The 23,441-nt window shown below is 42.9% G+C and overlaps 1 pseudogene; it reads right to left on the reverse strand.

Moving 5' to 3' along the window:
• Positions 1–18,253: 18,253 nt before the first annotated feature.
• On the reverse strand, positions 18,254–21,859 carry LOC139035963 (cullin-4A pseudogene; annotated as a pseudogene).
• Between the last annotated feature and the right edge of the window lie 1,582 nt (positions 21,860–23,441).

A 23,441-nucleotide genomic window follows, 5' to 3' on the forward strand; every position in this document is an offset into this window, starting at 1 on the left:
TGTGGTTCACCGCCCCTCACCTAAGCCGGGCCGTAGGCGGAGCCACCAGGTATATGGGGCGGGGCTTTCAGGTCACAACTTAGAATAACCTCACCCATTTTCTACTTCGAAAGACTGATGCACTCCACACTGCTTACTAAAAACGACGTAATTGGTTCCTTGTAGACAACAATATTCTGTTTGCATTGACAGATGCGCGGAGCCCTGAAATAACTGCTATAACGATGTTGCATTATGAATAATAATGATTTCAACTTGAGTACCACTGATGCTGTTCTATGCAAGAATATTTCCATTAGGAAGTATGAAATTTCTACTTGGAAATATGTAAGTTTATTTGGAGGAATTAGTGCTTGTATTGCCACACGGTGGAAATTTAATCATAATCCAAAGACCATTTGTGATTCCCCATCACATAAAGGAATGTCCATTCTATTTAATTCAGCAAATATTTATTGAGGGCCTGCTGAAGCAGGAACTGAGACCTACCAATGCATCCCAACCCCCCAATCTTATTAGAAGAGAGATTTGGAGCTGGTGTACTTTATTCTTGGTAAGATATTGGCAACTAATGTTGTGAAGTTTGGAAGCCAGATTCAGAGAGGAGTCAAATGTCCCTTAATGAAATAATGCTATGGGAAATGACATCTGTGAGAAAATGTGTTGTCACCAAGTAAAATTAATGCTGTCTTGGGAGTGGTATACATACTTCTCAGGGAACTGGTGAAGATATCAAGTTCCTATGCTCATTTGGGTAAAACTGAGCTGGATTTGGTGCTGAAACCAAAAAACTTAGATTGGGACTCAAAACCCCATGTTAGAACTTCAAATGCTGCCAAAATTCAGACTGAGACTTGAATCCATGGTGTTTTAACTGAGATCACACATCTGGTCTCAGGACTTACTGAAGCTCAGTTTCTTCTTTTTTAAAAAATGTATTCATTTATTTTTGGCTGTGCTGGGTTTTTGTTGCTACACTGACTTTTCTCTAGGTGTGGCAGGCAGGTCTACTCTTTAGTTAAGGGATGCAGGCTTCTCATTGCAGTAGCTTCTCTTGTTGCAGAGCATGGGCTCTAGGGTGAGGGTTTCGATAGTTGTGGCACATGGGCTCAGTAATTGTGGTGCACAGGCTTGGCTGCTCCATGGTGTGTGGGATCTTCCTGGACCAGGGATTGAATCTGTGTCTCCTGCATTGGCAGGTGAATTTTTTACCACTGGGCCACAAAGGAAGCCCTAAAGCTCAGGCTCCTTATGTCTCAATGCAGAAAGAATTAAGTGAAAGACAAAGTGATAGATAAGAGGTGAATTTATTCAGAGAGAAACACAGTCTATTACCGGAGAAGGCAATGGCACCCCACTCCAGTACTCTTGCCTGGAAAATCCCATGGATGGAGGAGCCTGGTAGGCTGCAGTCCATGGGGTCCCTAAGAGTTAGACACAACTGAGCGACTTCACTTTCACTTTTCACTTTCAGGCACTGGAGAAGGAAATGGCAACCCACTCCAGTGTTCTTGACTGGAGAATCCCAGGGACAGGGGAGCCTGGTGGGCTGCCATCTATGGGGTCGCACAGAGTCAGACACAACTGAAGTGACTTAGCAGCAGCAGCAGCACACTCTATAACGAGACTGTGGGCCATCTCAGAAGGCAAAATATGGGGTGGTTGTTTTTATGGACCAAGTAATTTCATAGGCTAATGAATAGGAGGATTATTCCAACTATCAATATTTTGGAGAAGGGGTAGAGATTTCCAGGGCCACCACCCAGTTACAGTCAACCTCGAAACAGACATAGTATATGTGGGTGTGTCATTTAGCATGCTAATGTATTGCAATGAGTGTGTGATGAGGTTCAAGGCCTACTGGAAATCTAATCTGCTCTCTTGGACCTAGTTGGTTCTAACCACTTTTGTTATATCTTCAAGGGCTGTGTCATTCCTTTAGAAGTTGTGCCTTGCCCCATTCCGTCCTGTTTCAGACCGCATCCATGGCTCCTGAACTAGGCCTCACCTCTCTCTTTGAAGTCCCCAAAGTCTGATCAGGCCTGAGATATGGAGGTTTGCAAGACCCAAGAAGACATGGAAGGAAGGAAGAAAATGTCTCCTCCTATAAGGAGTGTAGAGTCTCAAGGGAGGAGGATGGGAACTGGACTATAACACTGAAAGAGGATGGTTGAAGAAACTGAAAGGGCAGACCTAGATACCCAAGGCGCTTTCCTTAAAAGGCCTAAAACTGCAAAAGCCTCCACATAATTACATTAAAAGCCATAGTTTCTAACCCTGATTGACATTGTAAAAGCTATCTGACTAAAGAATTGCTTGTACTGTGCATTTCAATAATATAATTTTAAATTAGTTTATATAAAAATATGAATAACAATATTAATAAAGTTTTACTTTATGTAAAGAATATGAAATCTTGAAAACCTTAAAATTTTAAAAAATACAATCAAGAATTGCAGTATTTTCAAAGCTGATAAGCTGAGTAAATTATAAACTTGCATTACTGCCACAAGGGCCTGTCAGTATAGTTGGTAAACTAAAGTATTTGCAGTCCTTTGTCAGTCCTTTGGTATGATAGCTAGTTTTTTTAACTTAAATCACTTATTTATTTGTTGGCCACACCATGCAGCATGTGGGATCTTATTCCCGAAACAGGGGTTGATGCAGTGTCCCTTGCAGTGGAGTGGCAGAGTCTTAATCACTGGACCATCATAGAAGTCCCATGATGGCTCATTTTATGTGACAACTTGGCTAAGCTATAGTATAGTTATTCAAAAGCTTATGTAGGTGTTACTGTGAAAGTATTTTGTATATGTGATTAACATTATAATCAGTAACTAAGTAAAAGATACTATCCTTCATAATTTGAATGGACCGCATCCAATAAGTTAAAGAGCCTTAGAAGCAAAACTAAGATTTCTCTGAGGAAGAGATTCTTTCTATAGACTGCATTATCAGCCCATACACAGGAGTTTCCATTCTGTTGGCCTGCCCCACAATTTCAGACCCTGCTTAGCAAGCACTCACCATCATATAAGGGAATTCCTTGTAATAATAAATCTTATATATATATATATCTCCTACTGATTATATCTCTTTGGTAGAACCCTGACTTATACATAAGGCAAATGGCTCAATTATGTGATATTTGTAATATGCAGGCTTTCCACAATGTATCTGTTTTGTCAAATGAGAATTTCTTGTACTCCATTGTGATCATGTGTGTTACCATATCAAAGTTATATTTGGAGCACTTATCTGGGATCTTTACATTTTGATAAGGTGCCACAACTGAGTCATGCCCTAGATTGAGCCAGAACTTCACTCTCATCCTGGATGCTATCTTGTTAGAATGGTATAAATGTAAAACAGCAAAAATGGATCTAGCACAACCGGTAATTCTAGTCCATATATCATGATTAGTTGTAGGAAATATAAAATATCAATATCAGAAGGTGCTTTTGTTTGTCTGTTTTGTTGGGGGAGAGAGGTTTGCTTTGATATTTCAAACAGAAAGCCATATCTAGGGGGTTCCTGGTGGCTCCGTGGTTAAGAATCCACCTGCCAACGCAGGAGACAAGGATTCCGTCCCTAATTCAGGAAGATCTCATATGCCATAGAGCAACTAAGGCCATGCATCACAACTACTGAGCCTGTACTTTAGAACCTGGGAGCCACAACTACTGAGTCCATATGCCGCAACTATGTGCCACAACTAGTGAAGCCCATGCACTCTAGAGCCTGTGCTCCACAATAAGAGAAGCCACTGCAAGGAGAAGCTCTCACACCACAACTAGAAAGGAGCCCTTGCTCTCCACAACTAGAGAACAGCCTGTGCAGCAACAAGGACCCAGCACAGTCAAAAAACAAATAAATAAAAGCAAAGACATATGTAAAAATCATTGGGAATTCCCTAGTGGTCCAGTTGTTAGGATTCCTGGCTTTTACTGCTGAGGGCCAGGGTTCAATCCCTGGTTGAGAAACTAAGATCCTGCAAACGACTTGGCGTGGCCAAAAAATAAAAATTGATATTAGTTCATGCACTAATTCACTATGTCCTTTACGAGATAGCAGAGTCTGGTGGTCTGTAAAGAATAGTGGGTCCCTGGGAACCAATTTTTTTTCTTGTGAATTTGTTTTTATTGGGATAAGAAGGGTGGATTGGGAAATATCTTCATGGGCTAAGGCCCATCTGGAAATGTCCATTCTAATCTTCCTGGTACAGCTTTTGGACCTCTCTTTCTGTTGAAGCTACTGTCCTTGCTACCAGATGCCTTCAGGTCCACTCCTGAGCACCAAAATTTTAAAGCAGATCCATGACCAACATGGTAGGACTGGTTGGGGGGTCAAAAAATCCATAAATGCTCCTTGGAAATTGGAGTAATTTATTTTGTTACAAAATAAATAATTCACCAAAGACTTTAATCAGCCTGACAGTTCTCAAAAGGCTAAACTAAGAGTTACCATACAGGGATTCCCTGGCAGTCCAGTGGTTAGGACTCCACACTTCCATTTCAGAGAACATGGGTTTGATCTCTGGTCAGGCAACTAAAATCCCTCATGCCTGCATGGCCAAAAAATAAGGTTACTATATAACCCAGCAATTCTACTCCTAGGTATATATTCAAGAGAAATGAAAATATATGTCCACTCAACAGCTCTTACATGAGTGTTCATAGCAGCATAATTTATAGTAGCAAGAAAGAATTCCGATAGTCAACAAGATAATGGATAAACAAAATGTAGCCTATCTATTCAGTGGGATATTATTTAACCACAAAGTGAAACAAAGTACTGAAATATGCTACAACATGAGTGAACTTTGAAAACATTTTTCTAAGTGAAAGAAGCCAGTCATAAAGGATCACATATGGTATGGCTTTGTTTATATGAAATGTCCAGAAGAAGCAAATCCATAGAGACAGGAAATATAATAGTGATTGCCTTTGACTGATGTGTCTGGGGTGAATGGGGTATGTACATTTAACAGGTACAGAGTTTCTTCTGGGAGTGATGAAAGGCATGAAAATTTAATGTGGTGATGATTGTAAAAACCCACTGGACTGTACACTATAAATGGGTGAATTGTATGATATGTGAATGATTCTCAATAAAGATAGTTAAAAGTAAAATGGCAAATATGAAAATGGTATATTATGATTATATTAAACTTTGTCTTCAAAATTATGTTCAAAGACTTTGAAGACAAAAAAGAGGTCATAAAAATTGTGTAATAGAAATAACTCTTGAGTTTAAAAAAAAGTCCTCAAACTTTTGTTCATCAAAAGTTTTGCCCCCCCAAAAAAATTTATCCATCAAAAATAAGATGACACTGAATCAAAGAAACAGACTAAATAAGATTAAACAGTTTTTCTAACATGTTTTCATGAACCCACAGATATATGTCAGGTATACATTATCACGTGTTAAGGAATGTTAGATAGCTCCTTCCTGTCCTTAAAAAATAAATAGTTTAAAAGGGGTTTGTGTATGTGTGTGTGTGTATGCACGCATGCGAGCTAATGAAATGTCTCCAACTGATAGTTTTAAGATCCAAATATTTTAAAGTGTATAAGGCAGAGTTTTGTCATTAGAGGTGGGGGTATGGCTACATTGGTAAACACTCAATGTAGGTTTAGCTTAATTCAGACCAGATATTCTGCAAGATAAGGCAACCCATGGCTTCTTGGGCTTCCCTGGTAGCTCAGCTGTTAAAGAATCTGCCTGCAATGCAGGAGACCCAGGTTCAATTCCTGGATCAGGAAGATCCACTGGAGAAGGGATAGGCTACCCACTCCAGTATTCTTGGGCTTCCCTGGTGGCTCAGATGGTCAAGAAGCCACCTGCAATGTGGGAAACCTGGGTTCAATCCCTGGGTTGGGAAGATCCCCTGGAGAAGGGAACAGCTACCCAGTCCAGTATTCTGGTCTGGAGAAACCCATGGACTGTATAGTTGGATACAACTGAGCAACTTTCACTTTCAATTCTCATATGGCTTCTTGGTTGAGACTACGATCAGAAGGGCCCATTGAGGAAAGAAAAAGAGCCAGTTTGTGGCAAACCACTGGAAGATACTTAAGCAAAGCAACAATCTCCTTCAGATCACTTTGGGTCCAGATAGGTAGAGAATACTTTAAGCAATTGAAAGTGAATATTTTTGCATATGCTGTATAAATCATCCAGCAGCAATTTCTTGGGTTTGGGAGTATGTTTTTTCTTTATTTTCTCCTTGTAAGAGGATATGATGCTGTTCCACTAGAAATATTGGAATTCTAAGGCAAAACCTCTACTCGGCAGGAGTCAGAAAAGACTGGAAAAGCTGATAGCCTCCTTTCAGACAGGACTTTAGCCAGATCCTATGAATGTTTGTAAATGACAGAAGAGCTTGCAATTTGGAGGATAGTGGTTCATGCCCTGCAGGATAATCAGGTAGGAGTGGACAAAGCATCAGTTAGTCACACACTCCAGTAAGAACAGACTCCCACAGTAGAGCCAGGTCAGGACTCCAGTGTTACAGGAGAACTGGGTCATGCTCATCTTGCTCCATGAATAACAGTGTATTTGGACAGAGATAGAGTTTGATGTAATAAGTACCCAGTCTGTGGAGCAGTAACATTGGCATTGACATAGGCACCTGCTGCATGCATGCATGCTCAGTCACTTCAGTAATGTCTGACTCTTTGTGACCCCATGGACTGTAGCCCACCAGGCTCCTATGTCAATGGAATTTCCCAGGCAATCTTCCTGACCCAGGGAGCGAACCTGTGTCCCCCATTGCAGGTGGATTCTTTACCGCTGAGCTATGGGGGAAGCCCATGCACTTTGCTAGGTATAGTAAATAACACCATTCGCATTTGTAAGTCAGAGCCTGTTACAGACCCAGGCACAGGAGCTGGAAAAGTGCAGATATGGTCACTCCTTTATAAAATAAAAGTGTGCTAGTCATTTAAATTCCCTCAAGATGGGCAAGATCACTCCTTCTCTTCATTAGGAAGGGCTCAGGTGGCATGTACAAAGGTCAGTGGTTGCCTGATGTCCACTGCCTGTTCCTCAAGTCACACCATGTTCTGTTAATAGACCAAGCAACACAATCTACAATAATACAAGTTATTGAAAATTTAGAGAATTTTCTAGAAGAGGGAGCAATAGCCCCTGGAAAGAAGTTAAATATTTGGAGAAAAGAGGAAACCAAATAATGGACCTGATAGCACTAAATAGGAAACCAATATCCTAGAACAGAGACTGGGAAAATTTTTTTCTGTAAAGGTCCATATAGTAAATATGTTTGGCTTTGTGGGCCACATAATCCCTGTGGCAGCCACTCAGCTCTGCTGCTGTAGCTCAGAAGCAGCCATAAATAATATGTAAACAAAGAATTACATGTGCTTATAAAACTTTATTTTTAAAGGACAGGTTTGAGAATTCCCAGGCTGTCCAGTGGTTAAGTTAGGACTCCACACCTTTCCACACCCTCTCACGCCACCGCGACAGCACAGGTTCAAGCCCTGATCAGGGAACTAAGGTCCTGCAAGCTATGTGGTGCAGCTGAGAACAAAAAGAAAGAAGGTTTTCTGACCCCTACTGTACCAGGTAGGTTGTGTACCAGGAGGCTCAGTGATAAAGAATTCACCTGCCAATGCAGGAGATGCAGGTTCGATCCCTGGGTTGGAAAGATCCCCTAGAGGAGGAAATGTCAACCCACTCTAGTATTCTTGTCTGAAAAATCCCAGAAAGAGGAGCCTGGTGGGCCACAGTTCATGGGGTCACAAAGAGTTGGATATGACTGAGCAACTGAGCACATAAAGCACTGTAGAACAACTAATATCCTAGAATAAGGTGTGGACTCCCACACCGGTTGATAGGCTAACCTGTGGAGAGAGAAGATATAGTAAGAGTTAACTGTATGAAAATGGGGATAGTGAAGGGGAGAGCTGCCTAGGTGACGTGGGGAGCAGATGAATGGAAGATGAGTTTGGAGAGATAGGCTTTAGATCAGACAGGACGGAGCCTGGGAATCAAGGAAATGAATTTGTATATTATTAAAACTGGGGTGGGAAGACATTGAAGGGTTATAGACATATAAAATTTTAAATAAAATTACATTTCAAAAAATCACTCTAGTTACTAGGTGAAAAAGAAGGGATATGGTAAGCTGAAAAAAGGCCCACAAGAAGATATCCACATTGAATCCCGTGAACCTGTGAAAGTTATTTGCAAAAAGGATCTTTGCAGATGCAATTAAAATCTTGAGATGAGGATCTAACCCTGGATTATCCAGGTGGGCACTAAATCTGATGACGTGTTCTTATAAGGGAAAGGTAGAATGAGATTTGAGAGACAGAAGGTGAAAAGAGATGGACACATAGAGAAAGTGATGTGAAAACAGAGATTGATATTGGAGTAGCATGGTCACAAGTCAAGGAATATCAAGGAAAGGCAGTAAACACCAGGAGCTATAAGAATTCAGGATTGAATACATTTCACAGAGCCTCTAAAGGGAACGGGGCCCTGACCACACCTTGATTTCAGACTTCTGGCATCCAGAGGCATGAGAGAATAAATTTCTGTTGTTTAAAGCCACCAAGTTTGTGACAATTTGGGTTTTTCTGGTCACACTGTGTGGCTTGTGGGATCTTAGTTTCCTGACAAGGGATCAGCAGTGATAGCTCTGAGTCCTAACCACTGGACTGCCAGGGAATTCCCCTGTGATAATTTGTTATAGGATCCTCAGGAAAACTATGACAGAGGGTAAGAAAAGTAAAGAGATCCTTTAGGAGCCTCCTGGAGTAATCCACATGACAGCTGCCAATTAATGGTCTGGTCTAGGATGATGGCAGTGAAGAGGGAAATACATTGTCAGAATAGAGATCTATTTCAAACTAGGACCTGGAGATGATTGATATGTCTTAATGAGTACAAGCCTGAGAAACCTGGATGATGGCCATGCCCATTACTGACACAGGGAGGGAGCAGGTGTGCAGCTCAGCTTTGAATATATTGTGTTTAAAATGCTGGATAGTCATCAAGAAGATATATAGAACAAAGTATTAGAGATACCGGAGAAGGCAATGGCACCCCACTCCAGTACTCTTGCCTGGAAAATCCCATGGACGGAGGAGCCTGGTGGGCTGCCGTCTATGGGTTCGCGCAGAGTCAGACACGACTGAAGCAATTTAGCAGCAGCAGCAGCAGCATTAGAAATACAGGAGGGAGGTATGGGCTAGATAGTCCTTGGTATTTATATTTCATGCAAATCAGTGAGATAATGTAAGGGGAAAACACAGAGAGAGAAGAGCGTCTCAACTCTAGCCCTGAAGAACATCAAAGTGTAAGAGCCAGATAGATCCAGCAACTCCACGTGTGGGTGCACACCCAAAATGATTGAAAGTAGGATCCTGAAGAGACATTTGTAGGTCCATATTCTTAGCAGCATTATTCACAAATCCAAGAGGTGGAAGCAACCCAGGTGTCCTTTGATAGATGATGGATAAAGAAAATGTAGTATATACATACAATGGAGCATTAGTTAGCCTCAAAAAGGAAAGAATATTTTTTAAACATTTCTTCAATGCGCTCCATGCCACAAGATGAACCCTGAGAACATTATACTAAATGGAAATAGCTAGACACAAAAGGACAAATATTAAAGGATTCTACTAATTTGAGGTATCTAAAGTACTTCGGCCACCTCATGCGAAGAGTTGACTCATTGGAAAAGACCCTGATGCTGGGAGGGATTGGAGGCAGGAGGAGAAGGGGATGACAGAGGATGAGATGGCTGGATGGCATCACTGACTAGATGGGCATGAGTTTGAGTGGACTCTGGGAGTTGGTGATGGACAGGGAGGTCTGGCGTGCTGCGATTCATGGGGTCGCAAAGAGTCAGACATGACTGAACGACTGAACTGAACTGAACTGAACTGAAGAATAGTCACATTTCTAGATACAGAAAGTAGAAAGGTGTTTCCAGGGACTGGGGAGGAGGGAATAATGGGCCACTATCATTTAATTGGTACAGAGCTTCATTTGGGGAAGATGAAAAAAATCATGGAGATGGTTGCACAACAATGTGAATGAACTAAATGCCACTGTACTGTGCACTTAAAAATAGTTAAAATGGTAGATATCATGTTAGGTATATTATCACAAGTTTTTTAAAAAGTAATACATTTTCATTGTGAAGAATTAAAAAACGTGAAAGTTTATAAAGCAAAATACGGAAGTCTTTCCCCATGGTCACCCTTTACACGGACTTGAACACACTTATGTTTGTAAGATACCTGATATCACACTGACATCCTTGCACCTGCATATCAGATGGTTATCTCCATAATTCTAGAGGTGGAATTGGTGGGTCAGAAGGTCTAAACCTTTGTGTTTTGGCCAAACGTAGAAATGGATAAGTTTTGATTATATTTTAAGCCAGAGTTTACAATGAAAGGTAAGAATGTGGTGAAAATAGGTAGTAGTAGTTTAATTAGTACAACCATAAAGAAAGCAATTTATTAACATTTATCAGGAAACTTAAAAATGCTCACACCTTTTACCTTACAGCAATTCCACTCTATGAGTCTCTACCTCAAAGAAATAAATAAATGGATACATAATATTTAACATTGTTTATAACAGCCAAAATTTGGGCATAATGAATACTTTTTAATAAGAGAATAATCAAAAAGGTTATGAAAAAAATTATGACTATCTCCTTGTTTATTTATTTTTATTTTTTCCCATTTATTTTTATAAGTTGGAGGCTAATTACTTTACAATATTGTAGTATCTCCTTGTTTAAATACTACATTCATTGGGATCGGGTTGGGGAATACATGTAAATCCACGGCTGATTCATGTCAATGTATGACAAAAATGACTACAATATTGTAAAGTAATTAGCCTCCAACTAATAAAAATAAAAAAAAATAACATAATCAAAATTGTATAAAAAGAAATAATAACAAAGTGATATCAATGTTATGTTTGATATTAATGTGGTTTTTATTTGTCATTTTTGCTGTAATGTGGCTTATTTTTGCAGAAAAAAATGTTTGTTTAAAGATTGGAAAATCGATAAAAATTATCAAAAGAAAAGAAGCCAGGTAGAAACAATTTTCTTTATGGAAATAGATATGCTGATGCTATACTTCATATGGAAAAACAAACACACAAGAATAACCAGGAAAGCACTAGGAATGGACAATTTCTATAAACATTAAACACTCTATAAAGTCTTTCTAATGAAAACATTGTGGGGAATCCTGTGGCGGTCCAGTGGTTAGGACTCTGCACATTCAATGCCTAGGATATGTGTTCAATTCCTGACCTGGGAACTAAAATCCCACAAGCTGTGAGGTAGGGCCAAAACTAAACAAACAAAAAACATTATGTGTACTATTGTGTGAGTAAATAGACAAGACAGGAACAGAATAGGAAATCCAGAAATAGATGTCAGTACATATAGAACTTCATTATATGACATAAGTAGCATCTCAAAACACTAGGGCAAAGAAAGACTTTTTCTTAAAGTCCTTAGGAAGCCTGGTTAGCCATTTTTTCAAGGAAAGAGTTAAAATAGCAGATCTGGTTGCATATGTCTTCCTGTCTTCAAGGGAACCTAGAACCACAACTGACCTTTGATAAACATCTTGGAATGTGACCCTCAGAGTGTTTGTGTCAGAAATTGATGGTTTTGCTGTGTACACCCGGAGCAATGGACCATGCCGTCCCAGCTTGTCAGATTGCTTTGCATAAATCGCAAGATTGACGATTTGCATGCACCTGATTTCATTGCTGAGGTCCAGCCTGTTGCCATGGCTGGTTGTGTAGCAGGATAGGCCTACTATATGACCAGCTCCCCTCCACAAAAGACTCAGACTCTAAAACTCAAACAAGATTCCTTTGGCAGAGATATACCACATATGTCTATAGTTTGATGTGTGTGTATGAGAGAGAGAGCATGTCCTGTGTAGTTGTGGAAGGAATAGATGCAAAAGCCAGCATTTGTCCTTGGGAATCTGCCAATGTACATCTTTTTCCTGCTTGCTTTTGCTCTGCATATTTTACTGTCATAAACATTAGCCTTAACTAGAAACTGCAACTGAATCTTGTGACTATGTTTTATGAGTTGCCAAACTTGAGGAGGCTGCGGGAGTTCTGAAACACTGTTAAAAAAATTTTATTTGGCTGTGCCGGGTCTTAGTTGTGGCATCTTCGATGTTTCTTGCGGCATGTGGGATCTCTAGTTGTGGCATGTAGGATCTAGTTCCCTGACCAGGAATTGGGAGCATGGAGTCTTAGCCACTGGACCATTAGGAAAGTCCCATGAAACACTTTTGAACAAAAGATAAAGTTAGATCTATATCTCACACCATATATAAGATTCAGTCTCAAACTGATTAGAGAGCTACTTGGAAACTATACAGGCTCTAGTCACCTATGTTAATTCTAGAAAAACATAGGTGAGTTCTTCTTTAACTTAGATGAAAGAAAAGGATTTCTATCTTGATTTAAAATCTAGATGCAATAAAATATTGTAAATATGATTTTATTAAAAACAAAACTTCTGCATGGCCCCCAAAATATAAACAGTATTAGAAGACAATGGACAAAATGGGAGAAAATATTTGCAACACTTCTTGGATAAAGAGCTAATAAACCTAACAGACCTTAATTAGAGAGAAAAAAAAAGAAAACTTCATTCCCCAAAGTAATATAAAAACAGCTCCCCAAATATAGAAAGGTGCTCAAACTCTAATGAGAGAAAACAAATTAAAATAACACTGAAAAAAAGAAAATAAAAAAAGAAAAAAATAATAATAGCTAAAAAAATAAATAAATAAAGGAAACAAAAAAAATAAAAAGAAAGAAATAAAAAGAAAAAAAGTAAAATAACACTGAGATTACTGGGTTCTGGTCAGGATAATAAGAACTTTATTTACATTGTATTTCCACATTAGTTAGTCAGTTAGTTCAGTTGCTCAGTTGTGTCCGACTCTTTGCGACCCCATGAATTGCAGCACGCTAGGCCTCCCTGTCCATCACCAACTCCCGGAGTTTACTCAAACTCGTGGCCATCGAGGCGGTGATACCATACAGCCATCTCATTGTCTGTCATCCCCTTCTCCTCCTGCCCACAATCCCTCCCAGCATCAGGGTCTTTTCCAATGAATCAGCTCTTCGCATCAGGTGGCCAAAGTATTGGAGTTTCAGCTTCAGTATCAGTCCTTCCAATGAACACTCAGGACTGATCTCCTTTAGGATGGACTGGTTGGATCTACTTGCAGTCCAAGGGACTCTCAAGAGTCTTCTCCAACACCACAGTTCAAAAGCATCAATTTTTCGGCACTCAGCTTTCTTCATAGTCCAACTCTCACATCCATACATAACCACTGGAAAAACCATAGCCTTGACTAGATGGACCTTTGTTGGCAAAGTAATGTCTCTGCTTATTAATATGCTATCTAGGTTGGATATCACTTTCCTTCCAAGGACTAAGCGTCTTTTAATTTCATGGCTGCAATCACCATCCAAAGTGATTTTGGAGCCCAAAAAAAAATAAAGTCTGACACTGCTTCTACTGTTTCCCCATCTGTTTCCCGTGAAGTGATGGGACCAGATGTCATGATCTTAGTTTAAATACAGGTAAAACCTCTAGACAGAATACATAGAACAGCTATCTCAAATGTCAACAAACAGGTTAGGGAAGGAAACAAGAACTCAAAGTACCACTGAACCATCACTGCGTTTCCCATTTTGCTTTTCCTCTGGTATCTCCTGGCCTGAACTCAAAAACAAGCTAAAACTCAGAACTTTGCACCAGGAACAAATAGCTAAAACTCTAAGAGAAATTCTCTAGTACAGTCTGAGTGTCAGGAAAAGGGGCCTCCATAGGTCATAGAGAGTGAGGGGAATCCAAAATGTCCTTTGTTTTTGCTTTCCCATTCTGTCCCACACCAGTCCTTAGGCAAATCCACAGTTGCAATGGAGCAGTTCACAGAGGAGGACAAGCCAGCCCCTTAAACTCTGAGACAACTCTGACCCCAAGAGCAAGGGAGCACTCCTAGTGCTCTTCTCACTATATATCCTCTTGCTGGGCCCCAATGCAGTTTCAGTTGCAAGGAGAGCACAGAACAGCAAGGAAGCTAAAGGAATTTAGTTTAAAGGGAGCTTAGCTTAAAGGGAGTTTAGCAGACCCTTAGCTAAAGGGAGATTAAGGCAGTCAATAAAATGTTCTCATAGAGTTGTAAATGTTTTTCTGGGCTCATCTTCAAGCTGCATATGTGAAAACAAGCAGGACACTGTGGGGCTCCTAAAACTGAGCTAGACCCTGTGGGGTTGTTACTGAGTCCAAGCTATCGTGGCTTGCCCCATGACAGGCCAGTGAATCCAAGAGACAAGGAGTTGAGTTAAGGAATATGACTTTATTGAGAAAGCCAGCTGACCAAGAAGATGGCAGACTAATGTCTCAAAATAACCATTTTGTCAGGGACAGCATGCCAGATTCTTTAGTAGAGTCAGAGAGAGAATCAATGAGAAACTGAAGTCAAAAGCCAGGAAAGAGAGGAAGATACAGTGAGGAAGTAAAGTAAAAAGGTCTTTGGTCTTGCAAAACATCTCCTGAAGGGTCAGTCTTTGGAAGTGGTGTGTTAAACTCTTCTTTTTGTTGTACCTATTCACATATTCTGTGGAAAAGGTCAGTATTAATTCCAACTGTAAAGAAAGGCAATGCCAAAGAATGTTCCAACTACCACACAATTGCACTCATCTCACACACTAGTAAAGTAATTCTCAAAATTCTCCAAGTGAGGCTTCAACCGTACATGAACTGAGAACTAACAGATGTTCAAGTTGGTTTTAGAAAAGGCAAAGGAACCAGAAATCAAATTGCCAACATCCGTTGGATCATTGAAAAAGCAACAGAGTTCCAGAAAAACATCTACTTCTGCTTCATTGACTATGCAAAAGCCTTTGACTTTGTGGATCACAACAAAATGTGGAAAATTCTTAAAGAGATGGGAATACCAGACTACCTTACCTACCTCCTGGTAAGTCTGTATGCAAGTCAAGAAGCAACAGTTAGAAGCAGACAAGGAACAATGGACTGGTTCCAAACTGGGAAAGAGGTAAGTCAAGGCTGTATATTGTCATCCTGCTTATTTAACTTGTATGCAGAGGACATCATGTGAAATGCCAGGCTAGATGAAGCACAAGCTGGAATCAAGATTGCCGGGAGAAATAGCAATAACTGCAGATATGCAGATACCACCACCTTTAAGGCAGAAAGCAAAGAAGAACTGAAGAGCTTCTTGATGAAAGTGAAAGAGAAGAGTGAAAAAGCTGGCTTAATACTCAACATTCAAAAAACTAAGATCATGGTATCCGGTCCCATCACTCCATGGCAAATAGATGTGGAAACAATGGAAACAGTGACAGACTTAATTTGTTTGCGCTCCAAGATCATTGCAGATGGTGACTGCAGCCATGAAATTAAAAGATGTTTGTTTCTTGGAAAAAAAAGCTATGACAAACCTAGACAGCTTATTAAAAAGCAGAGACATTACTTTGCAGACAAAAATCCATCTAATCAAAGCTATGGTTTTTCTAGTAGTCATGTATGGATGTGAGAGTTGGACTATAAAGAAAGCTGAGCACCGAAGAATTGATGTTTTTCACCTCTGGTGTTGGAGAAGACTCTTGAGAGTCCCTTTGGACTGCAAGAAGATCAAACCAGTCCATCCTAAAGGAAATCAATGCTGAATATTCACTGGAAGGACTGATGCTGAAGCTGAAACGCCAATATTTTGGCCACCTGATGAGAAGAACTGACTCACTGGAAAAGACCCTGATGATGGGAATGATTGAAGGCAGGAGGAGAAGGGGATGACAGAGGATGAGATGGTTGGATGGCATCACCAACTCAATGGACATGAGTTTGAGCAAACTCCAGGAATTGGTGATGGACTGGTAAGCCTGGAATGCTGCAGTCCATGGGGACACAGAGTCAGACACAACTGAGCAATTGAACCAACTGATTCACAGATTATCTCTGTATGAGCTGAACAAAGCCTCTTTAACAGTCAGGCAGAGGGGGCAGGGTCCTCTGGGGGCAGGCCATTTTGTATGATTGTAATAAGAAAAGCAGCAGCAGCAATAAGAAAAGCAATGAAAAGCAAGCCAAAGAAAGTTTCCCATATGAAGTCAAAATTTGCTTTTCCCTGCAACACCTGGGCACAGAAGCCTTTCTGTGTTCCCATTCCTTATTTATAGGAAACAGACTCAATGCCCCATGAACTTCTCTGAGTTCAAAAGAACAGATTCAAACAGTTGCTAATCTGGGAGGGAGTGGGATGCAGAGACAAGGGATGAACGGTCAAGAAACAACAGTGCAGCCTTGAGGCAGGGTCCTGTTTTGCCTCAGTTCAGTTCAGTCCAGTCACTAGGTGTCTGAATCTTTGTGACCCCACAAACTGAAGCATGCCAGGCTTCCCTGTCCATCAGCAACTCCCAGAGTTTGCTCAAACTCATGCCCATCGACTTAAAGATGCCATCCAACCATCTCATCCTCTGTCGTCCCATCTCCTCCTGCCTTTGATCTTTTGTAGCATCAGGGTCTTTTCCAATGAGTCATGTCAGTGCATCAGGTGGCCAAAGTATTGGAGATTCACCTTCAGCATCAGCCATTCCAATGAAAATTCAGAAAGGATTTCCTTTAGGATGGACTGGTTTAATTCCCTTGCAGTCCAAGGGACTCTCAAGAGTCTTCTCCAACACCACGGTTTGAAAGCATCACTTCTTCAGTGTTCAGCTTTCTTTATGGTCCAACTCTCACATCCATACATGACTACTGGAAAAACCATTGCTTTGATGAGATTAATTTGTTGGCAAAGTAATGTCTCTGCTCTTTAATATGTTGTCTAGGTTGGTCATAGTTTTCTTCTAAGGAACAAACATCTTTTAATTTCATGGCTGCAGTCACCATCTGCAGTGATTCTGGAGCCTAAAAAGTCTCTCACTGTTTCCATTTCTTCCCCATCTATTTGCAATGAAGTGGTGGGACCAGATGCCATGATCTTAGTTTCTTGAATGTTGAGTATTAAGCCAGCTTTTTCACTCTCCTCTTTCACTTTCATCAAGAGGCTCTTTAGTTCTTCTTCACTTTCTGCCATAAGGGTGGTGTCATCTGCATATCTGAGGTTATTGATATTTCTTCCAGGAATCTTGATTCCAGCTTGTGCTTCATCCAGACTGGCAATTTGCATGATGTACTCTGCATATAAGTTAAATAAGCAGGGTGACAACATACAGCCTTGATGTACTCCTCTCCCAACTTGGAATCAATCTGTTTGTTCAATGTCTGGTTCTAACTGTTGCTTCTTGACCGGCATACAGATTTCTCAGGTGGCAGGTAAAGTGGTCTGGTATTCCCATCTCTTTAAGTATTTTCCACATTTTGTTGTGATCCACACAGTCAGTCTTTGGTATAGTCAATGAAGCAGAAGTAGATGTTTTTCTGGAACTCTGTTGCTTTTTCAATGATCCAACAGATGTTGGCAATTTGATCTGGGTCCTCTGTCTTTTCTAAATCCAGCTTGAACATCTGGAAGTTCTCGGTTCATGTAGTGTTGAAACCTGGCTTGGAGAATTTTGAGCATTACTTTGCCAGAGTGTGAGTTGAGTGCAATTGTGTGGTAGTTTGAATACTCTTTGGCATTACCTTCTTTGGGATTGGAATGAAAACTGATCTTTTCCAGTCCTGTGGCCACTGCTGAGTTTTCCAAATTTGCTGGCATATTGAATGCAGCACTTTCACAGCATTATCTTTCAGGATTTGAAGTAGCTCGACTGGAATTCCATCACCTCCACTAGCTTTGTTCGTAGTGATGCTTCCTAAGGTCCACTTGACTTCACATTCCAGGATGTCTGGCTCTAGGTGAGTGATCACACCATGGTTATCTGGTTATCGTGGTTATCTGGGTCATTAAGATATTTTTTGTATAGTTCTTCTGTGTATTCTTGCCATTTCTTCTTAATATATTCTGCTTCTGTTAGGTCCATACCATTTCTGTCCCTTATTGTGTCCATCTTTGCATGAAATGTTCCCATGATATCTCTAACTTTCTTGAAGAGATCTCTAGTCTTTCCCATTCTATTGTTTTCCTCTATTTCTTCACATTGAACACTTAGGAAGGCTTTCTTTTTTTTTTTTTTTTTTTTTCAAAAAGGGAGAATCTTTTAATAATTTAGCACAAAAATCAAATGATATAAACTTGGTATATTCCAGAAAATATTGCTTTCAACACTTACACCATGATCAAAATTCCTTTGGTAGCTTTTAATCAAAACGAAACATGCTATTATGTAAAATATAAAGTACTTTTAAATGTTCTCACAAAAGTATCTTTGTTGTGGTTCCCACACGAACCAGCGTCCGCGGCGTGGCTCCCTTATGCACGCGCGTGACGGCAGGTGCCCATGAGGCCACCTCTGCGCCACACTGGTCTCCTTGAGGCGCTGATGTGGTCACGTGGAGGACAGCTGCCGCCCAGGGCCGTGAAAAGAGAACCAGACTTGACTGTCGCCATCGTACAAACACGCAGTTAGAACAGGTCACACAGCAGCCGCCCTTGGGCCGAGAACAGGGGCTGCCAGGCGCAGCCTTGGGACGGTGCGCACACACACACACACGCACGCACGGCTCCCGCTAATCCCCCACAGAGAAAGTTCACAAGCAACGCGGCGGAAGCAAAACGGAGACAGGGACGGGCTCACAGCGTCACAGGCGCCAGAGCGACCTCCTCTCCAAGGAGCGAGGCCTCGCGAGGAGCCTCGTCCAGAAACCAGGCCTCAAGGTTAAAACTTGGTGCAAAGGAACGAACAGAAGCTACTATGCAGGCTGTGTGATTCATCAGCTGTGACACTACGGGTTCTCCCTCATGTTCACCAGTCAGGGGCTCCTGTTCTGGGCCTAAGAGCTTGCGTCTGGAGCGCACGGTGGTCCTGCCGCGATGGAAGGCAGCACGCAGGGTCTCACACCTGCACACGCGCACACACACACACAGAGGACATCAGCTTCTGCACAAGAACACTGCTTACAAAGGAGACTGCCTGCCTACCCAACCTCAGCCACTCTGCGGAGCCCTGGAAATCATCAAGCGCCTAAAGGAACAGGAGGAAGAACTGGAGGGAAGACACATGCCACCTGCGAGTCCCGGAGCCCGGAAAGTGGTCCAAGGACGCCCGCCCCGTGCGGGCGCAGTGGCGGCCCAGGCACCGCGGAACGGGCTTCTCCCTGAAGGGGCGCTGTGTCTCCTGGGTGGGCGGGCCTCAGGCCACGTAGTGGTACTGGTTCGGGCTGTCCTTGTCCCTCTCCATGTAGTCCCTGTCTATGAGAGACTCAATGCGCTTCTTCAGATCTCCAGGCTTGACTGGGAACTTGAGCTGATTATACAGCTCGGAGACGAGCAGGTTGTGGCCCAGCGTCTTCCTCATCTTCATGATCCTCACAATGGCGGCATCGATCTGGTACTGCCGGTCCTGGAACACGCGCTCCGTGGTGCTCACCTGCTCCTCCACCGTCTCCTTCATCTGAATCTGATTGATCTTTATCCGAAAGAGCTTGTGCTTGAACTCTGCATTGAAGAGGAACTTGTCTCCATCTTCCACCTCCTTCCCTTTGGGACTCTTGAGGAGGACACGGGCTTTGCCACAGGCCAGGGACTGCAGCGTCCTCCGCAGTTCGCTGTCCTCTATGCCAGTGGCCATCTTGATGTCCTCGAAGCTGAAGCCGTCCCCTTCGTTGAACATGAGCAGCACCAGCGTCTGGAACAGGGACACCTGGAACTCCTTCTTTCCCTCCTTGAACTCGGCTTTCAGCACAGCGTGGCCCAGCGTCGTCTGCCACTGAAGCTTCCGCCCACTGTGTTTCCCCAGATAAAACGTCTTGAACACTTCCTGTAGCTTGATCATCTCTGGAGTCAGATGCACCTCCATGGGTGTGTATGTCGGCCAGTAGCCCATGGTCAGTATGTTCACGGTCAGGTCTATGGAGCCCGGGTCACTCTGATTCTGCATGTACTGCTTGAAATGAACCATGATGTCCTTGGAGAGCTCCATGTCCTTGAACATGCCCTCCAGCTTGCTGGTGAAGGCGGCCCCACACTCATGTTTCAGCTTCGACAGCATAGATTTCTCAGCGTCGACAGAGGCACTTTTCCCAACCAGGAGTCTTTTCGCTAAATCTTTTTTGTAAAATGCTTCAAACACGTCTTTACCGTGGATGAACCGGAAGAGGATCATGACCTTGTCCAGCATCCTCTCCAGCTCCTCGTCCGTCGCCTCCTTGTTCCCTGCTCTCAGCTTCGAGTCTACGTGCTTTGCAATCAGCTCTGCAGGCTTATTGGGCCTCTTGTTGATGAACGTCTCAAAGGACTCTTTCATCAGGTTGATGAACCTCTCGTTCCGCTGGAAGCACACGTCTATCACATGGTCCACTCGGTCCTTGAAGTCCAGCAGGTCCTGCACCATGTCTTTGTCTTTTTCAGGATTGATGACAATTGTTGTCCCGAAAGTCTTGATGTAGTCGCTCCAGTGGTGCAGCAGCGCCTGCTGGCCGCCTCGCACGCGGCTGAACAGCTGGTACATCTGCGTGAGGTCCGGCACTCGGTTCTCGTCCAGCAGGTGGTCCAGCCCTTTCTGCAGAATTGCTGTTAAATGTTCTCCTAAGAGCTGCTTCTCCACACAGGCGATCAGCGGTTTCTGTGTGCTGTGATCTAGGTATGTGATCACGCGGTCCGCCTCCTCCTCCAAGCGCTTACTCACATGGTCAAGATACTCTGGAACCTCTCTTTCTTGCATTAACCTTTGGCCTTCTGCAGCATATAAACAATTTGTTTCTTCCAAAAATTTCAGTTCAAATGAGTCTTTATATACCTGGAGGTCGGACAGCATGCCCAGAAGGCTCCGCAGCAGGCTCCGGTCCACTGCCTCGCCGCTCCGCTCCCGTTCCACCAGCAGCAGGATGCCGTCGATGGTTTTCGTCTGGACCATTTTATCACTGATGATGTGGTTTCTAAACAGCTCTAACCCCATGTCCCAGATGGAGGGCAGCGTGGAGTTCTGGAGCACGTACGTGCGGTCCAGGAACAGGAAGATGCTCCGGATCATGATCATCTGTCTGCAGTGATCCTGCCAGCATGTGTTAATCTTCTTGAGAAACAACACACTGTCTAGTGAGTCTTCTCTGAACTGGAGGATCTGTGCTTGGACGTGGCCCTCGCAGGCCTGGCGCAGTTGCTGGTAGAGCGTCGGGGACACTTTGTGGGAGCAAAGGTTTTCAACAGCCTGATAGAGCTCTTCCAGGTTATAGCGGATGGAGGTACTACTTTGTATGGCTTTCACTGCTTCATGAAGCTTCTGCCAGGTGTCCTGAGTGTAGTTATCAGGCAATTTAGGTCTGTCTCGGAAATTCTTGATCACGAGCTTCTTGGAGCCGCCGGCGCCGCCGGGCTTGGCGCTGACGGCGGCCGCGGCGAGGGACGCGAGCTTGGTGAGGCCGTTGGTGTGTCCGACGAGCGCCGAGAAGCTGCCCTTCCGGGGGGTCTCGTCAGCCATGGCCGCGGCCTCCGCCCGCCCGCCGCCCGCCCCGGCCCGACCTCCGCCCCGGCCTCCCTCGGCCCCGGCCTCCCTCGGCCGCGCTCCCTTGGCCCGGCCCGGCCCAACCGCCGACCGGCTCGCCCGCTCGGCCCGCCCGGCCTGACCCCGCGCCTCAGGCCCCGGAGCGCGCCGGACACCGACCCGAGCCGACCCGGTCGCAAGCGCGCGGGCACCGCAGTCCGCGTCCGCCGCGGCCCGTGAGGAACCCGCAGCCGCTAAGGAAGGGCTAGGAAGGCTTTCTTATCTCACCTTGCTATTCTTTGGAACACTGCATTCAGATGGGTATATCTTTCGTTTTTTCCTTTGCCTTTAGTTTCTCTTCTTTTCTCAGCTATTTGTAAGGTCTCCTCAGACAACCATATTAGCCTTTGGCATTTCTTTTTCTTGGGGTTGGTCTTGATCACTACCTCTGTTCAATGTCACAAATCACTGCCCATATTTCTTCAGGCACTCTGTCTATCAGATCAAATCCCTTGAATCTGTTTGTCACTTTCACTATATCATTGTAAGGGATTTGATTTAGATCATACCTAAATGGTCTAGTGGTTTTCCCTACTTTCTACAATTTAAGTCTGAATTTAGCAATAAGGAGTTCATGATCTGAGCCACAGTCAGCTCTCAGTCTTGTTTTTGCTGACTGTATAGAGCTTCTCCATCTTTGGCCACAAAAAATATAATCAATCTGATTTTGATATTGACTATCTGGTGATGTTCATGTGTAGAGTCTTCTCTTGTGTTGTTGGAAGAGCGTATTTGCTATGCCCAGTGCGTTCTCTTGGCAAACTCTGTTAGCCTTTGCCCTGATTCATTTTGTACTCAAAGGTCAAATTTGCCTGTTACTCCAGGTATCTCTTGACTTCCTCCTTTTGCATTCCAGTCCCCTATGATGAAAAGAACATCTTTTTTGGGTGTTGGTTCTAGAAGGTCTTGTAAGTCTTCATAGAACTGTTTAACTTCAGCTTGTTCAGCATTACTGGTTGGAGCATAGACTTGGATTACTGTGATATTGAATGGTTTGCCTTGGAAACAAACAGAGATCATTCTGTCATTTTTGAGATTGCACCCAAGAACTGCATTTTGGACTCTTTTGTTGACTATGAGAGCTATTCCATTTCTTCTAAGGGATTCTTGCCCACAGTAGCAGATATAATGGTCATCTGAGTTAAATTCACCCATTCCAGCCCATTTTAGTTTCCTGATTTGTAAAACATCAATGTTCACTCTTGCCACCTCCTGTTTGACCACTTCCAATTTACCTTGATTCATGTATCTAACATTCCAGGTTCCTATACAATATTGTTCTTTACAGCATCAGACTTGACTTCCATCACCAGGCACATCCACAACTGGGTGCTGTTTTTGCTTTGGCTCCATCTCTTCATTTTTTCTGGAGTTATTTCTCCACAGTTCTCCAGTAGCACATTGGGCACCTACCGACCTGGGGAGTTCATCTTTCAGTATTCCATCTTTTTGCCTTTTCATACTGTTCATGGGGTTCTCAAGGCAAGAGTACTGAAGAGATTTGTCATTCCCTTCTCCAGTGGACCACATTTTGTCAGAACTCTCCACCATGATGCGCCCATCTTGGCTGGCCCTACACGGCATGGCTCATAGTTTCATTGAATTATACAAAGCTGTGGTCCATGTGATCAGATTGGTTAGTTTTCTGTGATTGTGGATTTCAGTCTGTCTGCCCTCTTATGGAGAAGGATAAGAGGCTTATGGAAGCTTCCTGATGGGAGAAACTGACTAAGGGGGAAACTGGGTCTTGTTCTGATGGGTCATGCTCAGTA

Source organism: Odocoileus virginianus, chromosome 7 (assembly GCF_023699985.2).
Source record: "Odocoileus virginianus isolate 20LAN1187 ecotype Illinois chromosome 7, Ovbor_1.2, whole genome shotgun sequence".
Lineage (NCBI taxonomy): Eukaryota > Metazoa > Chordata > Mammalia > Artiodactyla > Cervidae > Odocoileus > Odocoileus virginianus.